The sequence below is a fragment of the Anoplolepis gracilipes genome, unplaced genomic scaffold, assembly GCF_047496725.1.
Source record: "Anoplolepis gracilipes unplaced genomic scaffold, ASM4749672v1 Contig20, whole genome shotgun sequence".
In the NCBI taxonomy this organism is placed as follows: Eukaryota; Metazoa; Arthropoda; class Insecta; order Hymenoptera; family Formicidae; genus Anoplolepis; species Anoplolepis gracilipes.
In genome coordinates this window covers 326,191-343,464 of record NW_027328668.1, presented here as the reverse complement: position 1 = coordinate 343,464, position 17,274 = coordinate 326,191, and the positions used below count along the sequence as shown (strand labels likewise).

The 17,274-nt window shown below is 32.1% G+C and overlaps 1 protein-coding gene and 1 long non-coding RNA gene across 2 annotated transcripts in view; one reads left to right on the top strand and one right to left on the bottom strand.

Moving 5' to 3' along the window:
* Positions 1-17,274, bottom strand: part of LOC140675677 (uncharacterized) — a 75,877-nt gene that overhangs the window by 38,617 nt on the left and 19,986 nt on the right. The gene's annotated exons all lie outside the window — the stretch shown is intronic.
* LOC140675689 (uncharacterized) lies at positions 9,427-11,055 on the top strand. The gene is made up of 3 exons (XR_012048428.1): positions 9,427-9,819; positions 9,890-10,089; positions 10,193-11,055. It is a non-coding gene; the product is annotated as an uncharacterized lncRNA (long non-coding RNA).

The window sequence follows — 17,274 nt, the reverse complement described above, 5'->3', positions numbered from 1 at the left end:
GAGTGTCGAAATTCGTTGTATCAAATAATGCCATGTAATTTTTGCCCGTTTTGTACGAAAGAAGACTAATGTATGAAAAATAAACTTTCTTCGGAAGAAAACTATTAGTGGTGATCTATGGAGGAGCGTGTATGACCATCCTTAATACGATCTTGTTATAGCTGATAAAGAAAATTTTGCGTTGATGACTGTTGCACAAACTAAGATCTGTGTCTGAAAAAGAAACTATTATTATGCATGTATGGTGATAAACATTTGAACTTATTATTAATATAGACATTTCTTATGACTGTTTTTGTCAAAGAGAGAAGAACAATATTACTTACAATGGGGCCTTTCATAAGAGAACTCGAAAAACATGTGAAGGAATGGAGACATGTAATCACTCTTGTTCGAGACGATGACAGTGAAACGAAGACTTTTCCACGAATATCGATACCAAAATTTACTCACGATCGGGAAGTAGACATGCAAAATGTAGATGTGCAACATTTCACCCGCCAAGCTGAAACTGCTGACTGTGACTGTGTATGATTGCGATTATACAGAATGACCGGTTGATTTACAAAGAAAAATTTTCCGTGAACTTTGTAATAATTATAAATCACCTCTCGAGTATCTTAACGATGAACTTTATTCCAATGAACGCAGATTTACTCGATTTGTGGATTCAGAAGATTGTTGGATAGATCAGTGTACCGCATATCATACGGGTGAAATATACAAAGCGAATAAGGGATAACGGATGTGGAACCAGTAGACGTTATCAGTGTACAGAATTCAATTATGGTTGGGTAGCTGAATGTATCCGCGCTTGTACATATCTGCCGTGTGTGTATATATGTATCCCAACAAGTATAAACAATAAGTGTTTAGAATTTATATTTTTGATGGTTTTTTTTATCATAATATTGAGACTGATAAATTTAAGAAATTGTTTGTAGATAATCAACATGAACGTTTGTTATACGTTTTGGATATTTATGTACTTGTGGAAAGACTCTTGACTGTACACGTTTGGATAAATATACATATCCAAATAAATATATGTTGTCACTACCACCACCACCGCAGTCGTCGCCACCTGATATCGAAGTCAACATGAAGTCTGTAATTTCGACTTTGACAATGTGAATGATATTTGAAGTTAATATTGTAAGTATCTTTTAAAAATGATGAAATGTATATACTAATAAGATTTGTTTTTTCCTGCAGATTATCCGCAATGAATTCTCAGCATTGCCGTACATGGAAGGCACAAATTATATTCTATTTCATATTATATTATATTTTATATTTCGTATTTTTATATTTTATATTATATTATTAAATATTTTTATTTGTTTGACTAACTGCCTTTGGTTTCTTCTTAATTTAAATTTTCATTTTTTACTACATAACTTTATCAACATTATTATTAACAATTTTATTCGTTTGACTAACTACTTTGGTTTCTTTCTCAATTAAAAATTCTTTATTTTTATCATTTAACTTTATCAGCCTCCCAACCAGTGATGTTTAGACAATAGTTATAAACTTATCTCCACTAACAAACGATAAGACAATTACTTTGGTCGAGAGTTTGCTACTTTGCGTTTTGGACCCATATTCTATTTCCAACAATGTGTCAACGTTACAATATTTATGTAAGTGACTGAATTGCGTTCTTATTATTGTAACTTTCCGTTCTATACTTATATCTGTCTTTTATACGATTGTATTTAGATTTATTATACTGATTGTATTTCGATTAATTTTGCGCTGAAGATGGCCTAAAAAGAAGGCCGAAACGTATGTCTCATCTTATGTCAAACCAATTTAAATTTAATTTAATTTTGTTGTTTGAATGAATATGGATTAAAAATTGCGTTTCACCAACTGCGGCTGACTCGTTGCGATTGTCTTCTTTTTTCCCAAATTTATAATTTTATACAATATTTTATATTTTTAATTTTAGAACACACACACACACGCACGCACGCACGCACTATATGTATAAAAATACACATTTTTATGATTAAAAAATTTTGTTAATGATAAAATATATGTATTGTGTTTTGCGCCTTCATTATCTATCCCATCCTTCTTCCTTCACTTAGTATTAATTAGATTATATTTAATATATATAATTAGATGTAATAATAATAATAATATATATAATATATATAATAATATAATAATATAATAATATAAAATATTTTAATCTGCGTTCTCGCGTACGCCTTAGCCTCCGTCTTATCGCGCTCCCGCTATCCTTTCCCCTCATCCTCATTCTTTCTCTCTCACGCTATCTTCCTATTGTAATCTTCTTCTTTTCCCATCACATATGCTCTCATTGTTCTACGCTATGTACAATGCGCATAGCGCTCTCCTTATCCTATACCGCGCGTCTCCGTCTACCGCGTTGCGAACGCCTATCGCTCCGTCTCTCTACCGCGTTGCGAACGCCTATCGCGCCGTCTCTCTCTATCCATCTGCCTACTCGTGGACCCATCGGTTACGCCGCGAACCTCTCTCTCCTCTCCGCAGTGCCCTCGCTTACCGACCGTGGACCTCTCTCTCCTCTCCGCTGTCCCCTCGCCTACCGACCGCGCCGCGGACTTTTCTCTTCTCTCCACTGTCCCCTCGTCTGCAAACCGCGTCGCGGACCTACAGCTGTGTCGCGGACCTCACCCCCCGCCCCGCGGCGACCAACCATGTCGCGGCCGGCGGCTGTGTCGCGGACCTCTCCCCCTCCTCGCGTACCCCGCGTCTACAAACCGCGTCGCGTACCTGCGTGACGTCACCCCCGCGCCCGCGGTCCCCCCCCCCCCGCACCCCCCTCGAGCACCTGAGTTAGAACCCCCATTATATCACTACTGTCATCTACACGCCGACACACACACACACACACACACACACACACACACACACACACACACACACACACACGCGCGCACGCGCACGCGCACGCGCACGCGCACGCGCACGCACACGCACACGCACACGCACACGCACACGCACACGCACACGCACACGCACACGCACACACACACACACACACACACACACACACATTGTATGTAGTCTGTTAGTAAAACAATAAACCAACACTACATTTCAGTATCACCCTCGCTCGTCTCTTTCCCCCCAGCACGAACCCTGATCCCGGCGAACTATCTGTCAGACATTAATACGCGGGGGGGGGGGGGAGTTACAAGGATATTAATTCATTTTTAGAATCATTTCCTAAATCACCATCATTAACATCTTTATTCTTGTCATTACCGACCACTGTTAGGGCTTCTCTAAGTTCATCTATTATTAATGAGGTTTAATTCTATTTCATACATTTCAGTCAATTAAATTACATTTATGTTCATATCTCTTTTCTTTTCTACTTTTATTTTTCTTTTGTTTTTCTATTATTATTTTTTTTCTCGTTTTTGCTCTTTTCTTTTTTTTATTTTTTAAGTTTTGTTCTTAAAATTTATTTCATTTAATTTGTAGTACTATACCTACGATTATAAAAAGAAGAATATACACATACTACAAATGCATATATATATGTTTACTTTTTTCTTTTAAAGCTTTATACAGATGTATCAGACACATATTTGGATATATCAGATACATCTCAGTCATCTACACATAGAATAAAAGACAAATTAGAAAAGTCTTTATTATCAGTACAAAATACTGAAACATCTTCAAATTCTATTGATAAAACTCGATCTCCATCGATATCTAATCTTGAACAAAACATTCATAAACCATTAATTGATGCATCCAAAATAGGAAGTAAACGGCGAAATAATATAAAGGCTTTAGTTGAAGTAGAAGAAATCGTAAGTAATTAAATAAAAATTCACTGTTAGTTGTGACATAACTTTGAGTATGATTTTAAATTTTAAGTATATTATATTTTGTTTTCAAAGATCTGCATGAATTATTAAAATTAGACACCAAAGCCAGGGGCGTAGCCAGATTGAAATGCTAGAGCAGGTGAGAAAATTGACAGTGCAGGAAAAGAATTAATAGAGCTATATAAATTTTTGGAATTTAATATTTAAGTTAAAATTATTTATAAACAACGGGTTAATTAAAAACGACCTGACTAGCCAAAATTATTCAATTTATTTACACGACGTTTCGACCATATGGTTGTGGTCCTTTTCAAGTGTAACTATAAAGAAAATAAATAACGGATCAAACATTAATATATGGATTCAATTTTTACCGGATTAAAGACAAACAATACAATATAATGTCGTTAAAAAACTAGTCTACTCACACGTAAATTAAGAAAGAGAAGAAAGAATCCAATGGGACATGTTTAAAGGTAGAACTTAATGATGGAATAATTAAATATGTCACTTAGTTAAAAACAATGGTTATTAATTTTGAGATGAACACAAACAACGAGACACGTCATGTCATGAGTTTTTAAACGAAACTGTCAATGGTTAAAAAGAAAAACAGTTTAAACGACCTTTATAATTTTGTCATAAATATTATTTAAATTTTCAGTATCTCTTTGTAGGTTAATCGTGGAGTTAAATTTCTTAATAAAAAAAATTAACCCGTTGTTTATAATTAAATACTAGCTACTTTAATGTCTAACTTATAATTTAAAATTATTTTTTGGATTAAAAACAACTGAAAAGTAATACACAAAGACAAAAAAGTACACAAATTCTAAATACATACTTGTTTATTGAATATATAAAAATGGTGTCTATTTTAAAGTTCTTAAATAATAAATTTTTGAATAAATATTATTAACAATAACAACAAATTTTGAAATATAGATTTTGATTTAAAAATACTCTTAAATTTATTTAATTATATAGGATTGCAGTGGATTGGATTACTTTAATAAGTGTAAAATTTACGTTTTTAAATGTAGTTCTAATATTTAAACTTTAAACTCTCTATAATTTGCAAAACAAAAAATAAAACTTCTTAGTTTAAGTAAATATTAAATAAATATTAAATCAATATTAAATAATTAAACGAGAGAAAATGGTTTAATTAAATCAACTATATTTTTAAAATAAAATTAATATCTTTAAAATAAATATAATTATAAAAATATCACAATATTTAGGAACATACAAAAACCATTTCATAGATAGGTAGTACCTACTAGATATTATAATTATCAGAAAAAAATAAAAAAACAAAAAAGATAATTTAAATTTCATTAATTGTGTTACGTCCTGTAGACTTCACTATATTCTTTCTTTTCGAAATGGATAAACATTTAGAGATAATGATTCCTAGAACGCTCTACGGCAAAATATCAAACCATGAGAACTGTCACTTTAGTCACACTCCACGAATCTTACGTTACGTGGACAATAAAATTTTTTCCTCCGTAAGGCGAGACCAACTCTAAATAAAACAACCAAAGAAGTCTTAGAAAATCGAATAAAGTATAAACACTTGAACTGCTCTAAAAAAATTTTAAATAAAACAGATTCACCGTAACTAGAAGCAGTTATTTAAAACTGCAAGCATAAATTCGAAACAGCGACAAAAACTTAAGAAGCATTCGATAAGAGAGCTTGCCTGACGGACCATCTAAAGTGACAACTGTTTATAATAAATTTCTAAATAGCGATAAGCTACTCTATACAGTACTGTTACACTTCACATTTTTCCTCCCACGAAAACGAAACAATAATCGTCCGATCAGTCATAAAAAGAAGGGTCGCGCAATAAAAAGGACCGTCATTAAACATGATACCTGAAAAAATCGATAGCGAGATTTCCTAAATGAATAAACAACAAACACAGCTGCATAATCTCAAGAGATAAACAAATGAAAAACCTCCAAATCTCCCAAGAGGGCGTACAGAGCTCACCAATCAGCAATAATCAAAAATAAGGAGGGAAGGACCTCATCAAGCGACAGCTTTTTACACATCGAAATCTCAAAAAATACTCCCGCCCTAAATTGTTAACACGCCCTCAAGATTTAATATAAAAAAAAAGACTCGCGCATTACAGACACACAAAAAAACAAAAATTTTAATCAGTCGATAGTACAACGTTAGATTCGTTCGGCACAGTTACTCTCGCTTATTCTTATTTCGGTCGTTCGCTGACCCAAGGAATTCGTTTCACATATCGGGAGTTCTGATTAAATCTTGAAAACTATTAAAGTTAGTGCCCAACAACGACCACCAGCCGAGCAAGAGCCACAACTGGGCCACAACCTGATCAACAGCTAAACGCAACGAATCTGCCTAAGTAGTAAGTCTATTTTTCTTCTCTCTTTTACCGTCTTTTCTTTTCCCTTTATTCAACCCTGTTCTTTATTTAAAGTGCCTAAAATCGCGCCGACCCGCCGGTTCTCACGAGCTAACCGAGATCATAGATCGGACGACACGACCGAAACCAACAGTTTTGATTCTCCCCCTTCTTCCCCACAGTACCCGCGCTGTTCCACCCCATTGAAGACGCTTTTCCCATCTACCCATAGTTACCCTGAAATAGATTGTCCTTCCCCATCATATTCCCCGTACCCCTTTCACCTTCGGTCATCGATATATCCGATGACTCACCGCCGTCGTCTCCCCCAACCTTTTCTGATTCCTCGTCCGTGATCCTCTCGGATAATTCGTCGAACCACACGATAGAATTACCGGACTCCTCTTTCGAGTACTCTCCAGCAGATCTTGACATCTTCACGCTCCCCTCTTTAGAATTGAAGCTTGCATCTATGTCCGATTCCGCTCTCTTCAACCTTATAGATAGCGTCTTCGAGGACGTCGAAATTGCGCCGTAACACACATTACATTTTTCGCAAATCCTTATTATTTTTATTTTATTATAAACTATTGTAACGAATACCAACCAGAATAAAATCTTTAAAATCGCACTCGTTCCCCTTCTTTTCTGGTTGATGACCTCCGTACTTATGTAACACCCGCGATCCACACACACAACCATACACACACTCATACAAATAATTTTAAGGCCGATATCAATAAGATTATATGTATAACGTTAGGAATTAATTGAATAAATGTTAAATTAAATATTAAATGATCGGTAAATTTATTTAACTCACTCACTCTCTCCACGCGAAAGATCACACTTGGTTCCGTCCCGCGTAAAAGAGATTCGATTCTCTTACCAAAAAGGGACCACCGAGAGAGCGTTCGTATAACAGAGTAATAACGACACCCGTCGTTTACCTGTTTGCTAACCTGCAGCTCGCTCGACCGAGTCACTCATCGATAAGACTTTTGACATCGGAACAGTTCCTGTTACGCCTTTCCTCTGACCCATCCTTTCTACGGGCCTGGACGTAACAATTGCATGAGAATGATTGTCAATAAAACAATTGTAGCTTCCTTTTTTTTTGGTAAAACTTTTTTAAGAAAAATTTCTAAATCTATATTTTTGGTTTTTTCTTTTTCAAATGTTAAAAATATCAAATCTGCCATTCTTTGGTGCGACATTGAATATCTTTGTGGCCTATTTATTTTTGTTAAAGTAGAAAATGATGATTCATTTACGGGCGTCGAACATCCAAAAACTGCTACTGTCGCATATAATTCATAAGTTTTTTTTAATGCATCTCTTTGATTATATAACGTTTTAAATATGTCTTCACCAGATTTTCTTTGCAAATACTCCTTTATCACCATTAATTCTTCTTTTGAAGGCATATTAATTCCTTAAAAAAAATATGTGAAAATTATATTATCTGAACATAGCCTTGAAACGAAAAACTTACCTAATTCGGACAAATATTAGTTTATCTAGATCAAATTTATTTATACCAGATATTTACCTCTATCAATTTATCGTTATTATCAAATCTTTGCATTAATTCAGATAGCAATATATCTAATGTTTCGAAATATAACATTTTGCAACTGTCTTTAATACTGTCAACTTCATCAAAACTCCTACTAGTGCTTGGTAAAGTCTCCATTTCGATGAAATCTTTAAAAATTTTTGGTTTTTTTCGCCTTTTATTTTCTTCTATATCTTCATAGTTAGGTAATAAACTTATAGCCGCATTCATGAGAATCATGAAATCTTCGTTAGTTCTTATTTCAGCCAGATTTGCAGCAGATTTCGTTATTTCAACAGCTTAATGTAATAAATACTTCTGCTTTGAAGCATTGGCTGATTCCAGCATCAATAATATTTTATTTGCTAGAGCCATAGCAAAACGAAAGTCAAGTTTTTTCATAACATTAAGCAGCCCTACTTTTTGCTACGTCGTCACAACTGAATTTTTCTTTTGGAATTTCTTTCAGTGTTTTAAGTATTTCATTATAATTAGAAAGAATTACTTTAGTCGCTGTCAAGTGACCCGATCATCGCTGCTCTAAAAGTCGCACTATATTTTTCCCTTCATATAATTGGGCTACCTTAGCATGGTGAAAAAACTCATGCAATGTGACACACTGGTCGAAAAAATGCCTTAGAATTGTGATTTCGGAAATTGTTCTTATAATGATTAAATGCAATCTGTGGTTAAAGCAATGTACATAGGGCACAATCCTTTTAACTGCTTTCTGAATACGTGTCGAAATTCCTCCTACTTTACCACTTATCACATTTGCCCCGTCATAACATTGACTTAGAAGATAGTCTGTATTTAAGTTATTCTCTTTTAAAACTTTCAAAGTTTCTTGTGTAAATGTCTCCACGTCTAATTTTTTAGTAGTTGTTAAGATAAGAAGAGATTCCTTAACTTTGCCTTTTTTTACATATCTAATAGCAATTGATATATTTTCTCTGTTGTTTTTATCGCGCGTTCCATCTTCTAATAAAGTAAACCAATTTACGTCAGCGCTGTTTATTTCTTGAACAATATTTTCTCGCACAATTTCTGTAATTACAGTTATAATTTCAGTTTGTATTGCTGGAGATGTATAAGTTGCATTTTTTGGAATTTGTAATTGACATTATAAAAGATATTTGTCTTTTTTTAAAGTATATTCAAACAAATTTTTGAAAAGGCCTCGTTCTTCATAGTCTTCAATATTAAAATGTCCCTGCAAGGCAAGTTCATTTACCACTAAAAATTGAATAATTTCTGCAATAGATTTAATATAATAACAATTTTTTTCAAGGACATTTAAACTAATAAGCGTTGAAATGGATTGAGAAGTGTCAGTTCTGTGCATCTTTTCTTGCCATAATGCCATTGCTTGTGAATAGTGTAAACTTTATTTATGTCTTGGAAAACCTCTTGCATCTAAGGCATGTTTCCATGATCGAAATCCTGATTTAGTACAGTCTGACCTCTTATCCTACGACATTTTCGGTCCGGAATCTTCCCCTTAAACTTCTGATCCTACGACAAAAATTTGAGAGTGGGGGTATAATTCCCCTTTCGCGGTCGTAGCATGAGAGGATTTTTTGTTATAGGATAAGAGGTTTTGTAACATAAGAGGATCGTAGGATAAGAGGTCCGACTGTAAATACTTTCTCCTTATTACCAGATGTCTCAAATTGCATACAAGCATAACAAAATGCCTTAGACCATATATATATGGACCGCGCATGCCTTTGTTTGAGCTGCTGCCGAGTTGGGGGGAAAGAGAAAGAGATATTTGACTAACGTGTGTGACAAGGAAAAACTAATTCCTTAAGGGAGTCAACGTTGCCAATTATTCCAATTGCTGTGTTGCCACGTTTTGAATATACTCTGAAGTAACTTTGGTGGTTATGTTGTGCTCACATCTAGCTAATAATATAACATTTTTGTATTTAAAAAAAATAAAAGTAAAAACTGAAAATGAAATATTGTTGGACTCCCAATTGTAAGAAAACTGACAAAAATAAAACAATATCATTCCACTTGTATGTATCTTCATAGTATTATTGAAAAAAATTTAAAGGTTAATTTGGTTTTTGATTAATATTTTTATAGATTTCCTAAAATCTTCTATGAACGAGAACTCTGGATTAAAGCGACAGATCGCTTGGATAAACCAGGGAAAACAGCAGTTCCAAACAATTTAGGCCAACAGATTTTGATCGCACAACAAAAAAGGCCAAATTAAAATGACATGATATTATTCCATCACAATTTAAAAATATACTGGAGGAACGGCCAAAATGATTCAGCAAGTTAGCGATTACGTTTATGTTTAAATAGATTATTATTATAATTTTTGAATAATCTATATCATTTTAATTAAATTACTTTACTAACTTTTTTATTTCTTTCAAGATCAAACAGCAAGTGCTGCAGAGTCCACTCCTCTACCACCTATGCAATTGGAAAATGTGGAAGATAATATTAATAAATCGCATCCAGATAATGTTCACAATATACAGCCATTATTACCCAAACGAATAAGTATTGACTCTCAATCAAAAAAGGCAATCAAATGGCAACCAAAGCATGTAACACAAGTCATACCTGAGCATTTATCATCATCTTCAAATCGAATTAAATATTGGTTGAAAGCAATACAGGAAATAACAATGCTTCGAAAAAAAGTTAAACTTTTACAAGAACATAATCGACGATTAGTTAAACGAATTAAAAACTTTAAATCTATGATGGTTCATCTAGAGAATATAGAAGGGATTATTGTCAAAAAATGCACTAGATACATTAACGGTAAATATATTTTAACTGTATTTCAAAATTCACTGCTAATACTGAAAATCTATATAGTTTATATTAATCCGTATTTAGAACATGCTTACAAAGATATTAGCGTATTATTATCCAATAGAAGAATCTATATTATAAAAAAACAGATTCTTTTATTGGATAACAATGCGCTAACATCTTTGTAAGCGCGTTCTGAATACGTACCATATTTTGTGTATATTATAGATTTTCAATGCTAGTAGTAAATTTCGGAACAGTCTACATATACTTTTTTATTCAAAGTTCATGCGCAAAAAATATATTCGATTTGATAACTTTTTTTATACAATAACATTTTATAGAAATATTTCTATATTTATTTATTAATTTTTTATACAAGTTTTTATACAAGTTTTTTATGCAAGTTTTTTATACAAATTTTTTATAAATAATTCCAATATTTTTTATACGTGCTTTTTAGACATATATGTGTTAGTAACAGTTTTACTCTCATAATTTTTAAAATAATCCTTAGAATATTTTATTACTATTAGAAATTATTTTATGATATAAATGTTGTATATTATCAGTTTAATGCATCGACTTTGTATAAATGTAACATCGGTTTTATTATGTATCAACAATACTATATAATAAAGATACTGGAAGACATCAATATTTTGTGTATAATATATAGTATAAAAAAATTTTTGGTGTTTTATTTATAGATTTCAATGTCCTTACTGCAGAAGAAAATTATTTCAAATAACTTACAATCTAAATCCCAAAATAAATTTTCTCCTGAACTAAGAAATTTTGCCTTAACATTACAATTTTATTCATCCAAAACTTATGATTATGTGCGGAAAACTCTTAATAATGGCCTACCCCATCCGTCCACTTTGAGAAGATGGTATCAGCATATAGATGGTCCTGGTTTTACGAAAGAAGCGTTTGAAATTTTAAAAGTAACAGTGTCCGAAAACAAAAAGATTAACAAAAAAACGGTATGTGCTCTGATGGTAGACGAAATGGCCATACGCAAGCATTTACATTGGGATGAAAAATGATACATGGCTATGTTAACTTTGGTACTGAAATGAAAACGAGTGACTTTCTTCCAGAAGCAAAAGAAGCTTTGATATTTCTTCTTAATGCAATAAATGCTCACTGGAAAATTCCACTTGGTTACTTTTTGATTGCCGGTTTGAGTGGTTCAGAACGTGCCAATTTAGTTGCACAGTGTCTCCAAATGCTACATGAAATAAATATAAAAGTGGTTTCTCTAACTTTCGACGGGGCAGCATCAAATCTGGTAATGGCTAATCAATTAGGTGCATGTATAACATCCGAAGTTGCATTATTGAAATCAGATTTTCCTCATCCAGTCTCAGATGAGCCTGTATTTATATTACTCGATGCATGTCATATGCTTAAGCTTTGGAGAAATGCCTTTGGAACATTAAAGATCTTCTATTATAATAATGAGATCATCGATTATCATTATTTAGAATTATTAGTGGAATATTGTAAATTACATGCTGCAAACAAATTGCGACGGCGACATTTAAATTGGGACAGCGAAAAAATGAATGTACGTTTAGCTGCTCAAATGTTTAATAACAGTGTAGCTGATGCTTTAAACTGATTGGAATTTGATATTAAAGAGCCAAAGTTTAAAGGAGCCTCTTCAACTGCTGCTTTTTGTAAAATGATTGTTTGAACTACTAAATCGACTTCTAAATAGTCGAAATCGGTTCGTCAAAGATCCTTTAAAAGCCCCAATATCAAAACATAACATCGATGAAATAAAGCAGAATGTTATAAAGTATGTAGAATATATATGTGATCTTAAAATTGAAGATCCAAAAACTAAGATCCAATCGTGTACCAATCACATCAAGTGGAAGACGCATTGGTTTTGTAGGCATGATATTGTCATTGCGTAGTATTCTTAGAATATATGAGCAATTGGAGAAACAAGAATTGGGCATGGATTACTTATTAACTTATAAACTGTCGCAGGATCACATTGAAACTTTTTTCAGTGCAATCAGAAATTAAGGTGAATATAACAACAATCCATCGGCCTTCCAATTCCAAGCTTCGTATAAAAGACTCTTGGTGCACCATGAAATTACTGGATCAAAATATGCTAACTGTGTAGCGATGGATTCAACCAGGATTTTACATGTTAATAGCTCTAAAAGTATCACAAAATCATCAGGCATTACTACTGAAGAGATCCAATTTAATGAAATCATTAATCATGATTACTCCAATGTACTGTTGTATTGTGATAATGCTGCAATCAATGATATAGTCGCTTATATTACTGAATTTGTGATTCGTAAAGTAAAAAAATTGATTCATTGCAAGCAATGCAGTGAAATTCTAACTTTGGATATATCTGATGAAAGCACATCAATGCTGCTGAAACGCAAAAACCGTGGCAATCTTTGTAAGCCCTTGGCAGATATTGTTGACATCTGTCAAATAGCAGAGCAAGTTTTTCGTGGCACAACTGTTCTCTACAACAAAGAGAAAATGCTCATAAAACATTTAATTATTGTAACAATACGCCGATTGAATATAAATGTATTTGCTATATTAGATGATCACATAAAGGAGCAAGAACCATTATCCGATCACAGATATGAACTTATAAAATTAATATTATTAACGTATTTTAATGTCAGGATACATCACGCAACTACAGAAGCAAGTCAACCTATCAAACGCATCCGCAAGCAGAAATTAAAGGAAACTTTATTCAAACATCAATAATATATAATTGCTTGAGCTACACAATATTTTTTATTAGTGCAATATTTTTATTATTTAATACTTTTAAGTTTTTATATTTTACGATATAACTTAATTAAATACAATAAGTATAAATATTTTTAAGTTTTTATAATTTACGAAATAAGAAGTAATTTTTTGAAGAAATTAAAAAAATTCTATTCATAACCTCGCGCGTAAAACTCTTCATAACCTGTCATATTGTGTTGACTATTGTTACAACACAAGTTAGCGCGAATGAGGTATATTTTATTATATATATTTTATTATATATACTCATATTGCTGTCCTTGTCTATCAACTCGCCAGCAGTCCCCACCACTAACGCGCGGTCCATTTCTATATGGTCTAAGCAAAATGCTGCATCTCTCTCACGTGAGTATTACAACCATTGAAATTTGAAGGGAGCGTCCGAAATGGCCACGTTCGGATTGGACATCACCAATCATATCGACCGATGTTAAGGTCACCAGCAACGATTAGCCAAGCAAAGAGTCCTATTTTGAATTGGCCAATCAGATACGTGGCCATTTTATACTCACTTAAATTTGGAGAATCGTTCAACTCGAAATGAACGAGAATTTCGTTTGGGATAATTATGTAGACGTATTTGCTTTATTGACTTTCCTTTTTGAGGTAAATCTCCTGGGAATATTAAAAAGTTTTGTATGTTTTCTTCATTAATATTGTCTACCTCGTCTAACTCATTTAATAATGATGTACTCGTAGATGATTCTGAACTTATCTGGACTATATCTTCTGATCAGTTTTTTTTTCAGAAAAAAATTTACGAATATCCATAATTAAAAATGGAAAATATTCTTATCTAATTTTAGTTGAAATCATGACGGGAATTTTCTGACCCCCTTATCTACAAAAAAATGTTTATTATAAACTTTAATATTTTTTAACACATAAATTTTTCATTATTTTTTCCTATCTATTATCTTGTTTATTCGACAGTGATTTTATTACAATACGTGCAAAATATAATATTTTTAAAGCTTTAAAGAGATAACATATTAATTCATATCATTAAAAAAATAACAATGGAAAAAACATTTTGTTTTTTAGTAAATATAGGGTCAAAAATTTCTTGTAATTTCGTGATTGCTTTTATAAACATATTTAATTTTTAATAAAGTAATAACTTACCTCTAAATAAAATACGAACTTGTTTTTCGGAGAATCTGTGTGTTACAAATGCTTCTTCACATATATTAATTTACGCAAAAATAAAATAATTATATTTTAAATCCTAATCTCATATTAAGAGGGCACAGTTACTGTGACACATATAAGCAGGGATAGAAAAGCCGTCAAAGTGGGTCACGTCTGGCTACTGGCTACGTAAAACAAAGAAAGACTGAAGCGAACAAAACACTGAAAAGAAAGGTAATAGATGAAGGCAGAAGACTCACTCACAATCAGTTCAACAAAGCGCGTCACGGTCTGATGATAAAAAAATAATAATGAGTGATAATTATGAAATAATATTATTCTAAATAATAAAATATTATAAATAATTTGCGCATAATTTGTATTATAATAAATTTATAAATAATTAAATAAAATATAAATAATTTGCGAATACTTTAATAAAAAATAAATAAAATTATCTCAGCTAAATTTTTCAAGAGCAGGCAGAAAAGTTACAAGAGCAGGCTTTGCCTCACTGCCCCCCCTCCCCTGGCTACGCCTCTGACCAAGGCTAATGGATGCTTACTAGATACTTAAAATTAGGCACACTGAATGAAAATGATCGAAAAATTATAGTAGAAACTGTTATCAAATGGCTGCTCCAGATAACTGAGTTGTATGTTTATTCACTTATTTCTAAATTAATATAATTTAATAATTTAATATTTATTAGTTTAAATTTTATTTTTTTAGTCTACAACATCGGCATTATGAAATAATTGCTAATAAAATTTGTGAGCAATTTCCTACAGAAAAAGTAATAATTTTAAAAAATTAGCATACTGCATAACAAATACTGCTAAATGTTATTTAAAATTCTATTTATGATTGCTTTCCTGACAAAATTTTCAAAATTTATATTTTTCTAGACAATTTATATTATTTTCTAGACATCAATTTATTATATACCTCCAAAAACAGAAAGAGAAAAGCAATTATTAGCTAAAGGTAAATTGCCCACAAAAGTGAAAAACGCTAAATCCTGGCTGCGTAAAAAAAGGAGCGATTTCATCTTCAAGAAAAAAGGAAAAAATACAAAATGAAGATTTGGTTCCTCTTATTAATGGTAAATTTTACGCTTCTTAAGTAATTAAAATTTTTAAATCATATTTTAATACGGGAACTTTTTGGATATTTTACCGGATGAAATAAAAGCTGCGCAAAAATGAAATTGGAAAATATGTCAAAAAGTTCGTCTCAAAAATTTTATAGCTAATAAAAAAATTTCAATCCAACAGTATATTGAACAATGGTTAAATATCTTACAACAACCACAAGCTTATAAACTAGTATGTTTTACTTATAAATTTTTGAATAAACCAGTGATAATTCAGTTTAAAAGATATGATATTAGTAGTCGAATAATATTTTTTATTATTTTCAGATTTTGAATGACTTTAATTCTTTGTATTCTTTCATTACCAAGTATGCTTGTCTAGAAGGCAAGCAGAACATTATTTTGGTGAAATGGCCTTCAATCAGACAGAAATTGGAACAGCTTGTAATATTACAGGATGATATTATACATTATAATGATGTAAAGGATTTCATACCTTATTTGCAGAATACTGATTTATTGAATGGTGTGTGTAATAATGGAGAATTTAAGGCTCCTACGTAGTCATCGCGGCCATATTGAAATCGTGACGTCACAAGCGAGAAATAGCGAGAAATGACACCCTGATTTATATTGCAACTGACATGTAAATAAAAACATATTTTAACGAAATAATACTACCAATCTCTTCAGCACACCTGTAAAAATGTACGGCTGGTAATCCTTTCTCCTGACAATTGATAAATAACTGTAAATTGAGTCCGAAATGAACCCTTGAAATGCGGAAAAACACGCGATTTGAGAGCTGCCGAAAGGTGAGGAAAATGTTACTTTACACAGTTTATTCCTTACACAGCTTGGCAGCCGTACATTTTCACAAGTTTTATAAATACGTTGCACATCACAACACTAATAAAAAGCAAATAATTACGACGTAGGTTGCAACATAAATTGGGTTGTCATTTCTCGCTTCTAACATATTTCCCAAAAGAAGGAAAGAGACAGAACTATATGTCGCCACCGTCGACATCGAAGTTTCGCGGCGAGTACTCAGGAGCCTTAAATAATCATTTTTTAAATGGTATAATTGGTCGCAAAGAAATAGTATATAGAGAAACTATTCTTTTTATAAAAATTTTATTTATCTTGTTTTTTATTATTTTCTTTGTAGATATTAAAGATTACGTTATCTTAAATATCTTATCTATTATATGTAAGCCAACAGGCAGAGTAAAACTTGGAAAGAAAGTCTTTAAGCCATCAGTGGAAAAAACAAGAGAAGAATTTATTCAGAAAGTACCTGTAAATACTATACAATTTTTGAAATTTCTATTTTAAAATTCTATTATTTTGTTAGTCTTATTTTTTATTATAAAATCGATAATTTTTTTTGGTTATTAGATTGGTGGTGATGTATTGAATGCTATGAAACGACGGAATGAATATTATGTATCTATCAGTGCTGCTGTTCAGCCTTACATAATTGTTGTCGGAAATGTGGAAGATTCAATCACTGCTTCTTATGTCTGCATCAATAGCAATCTATGAAAAGTAGGAAGTGTTTTACAAGCTGTTGACGTATGTTTTAAATCATTTTTCGTTCTTGATGCTGAATATCCAGTTGAAGCATATCATTTATGGTTATTTA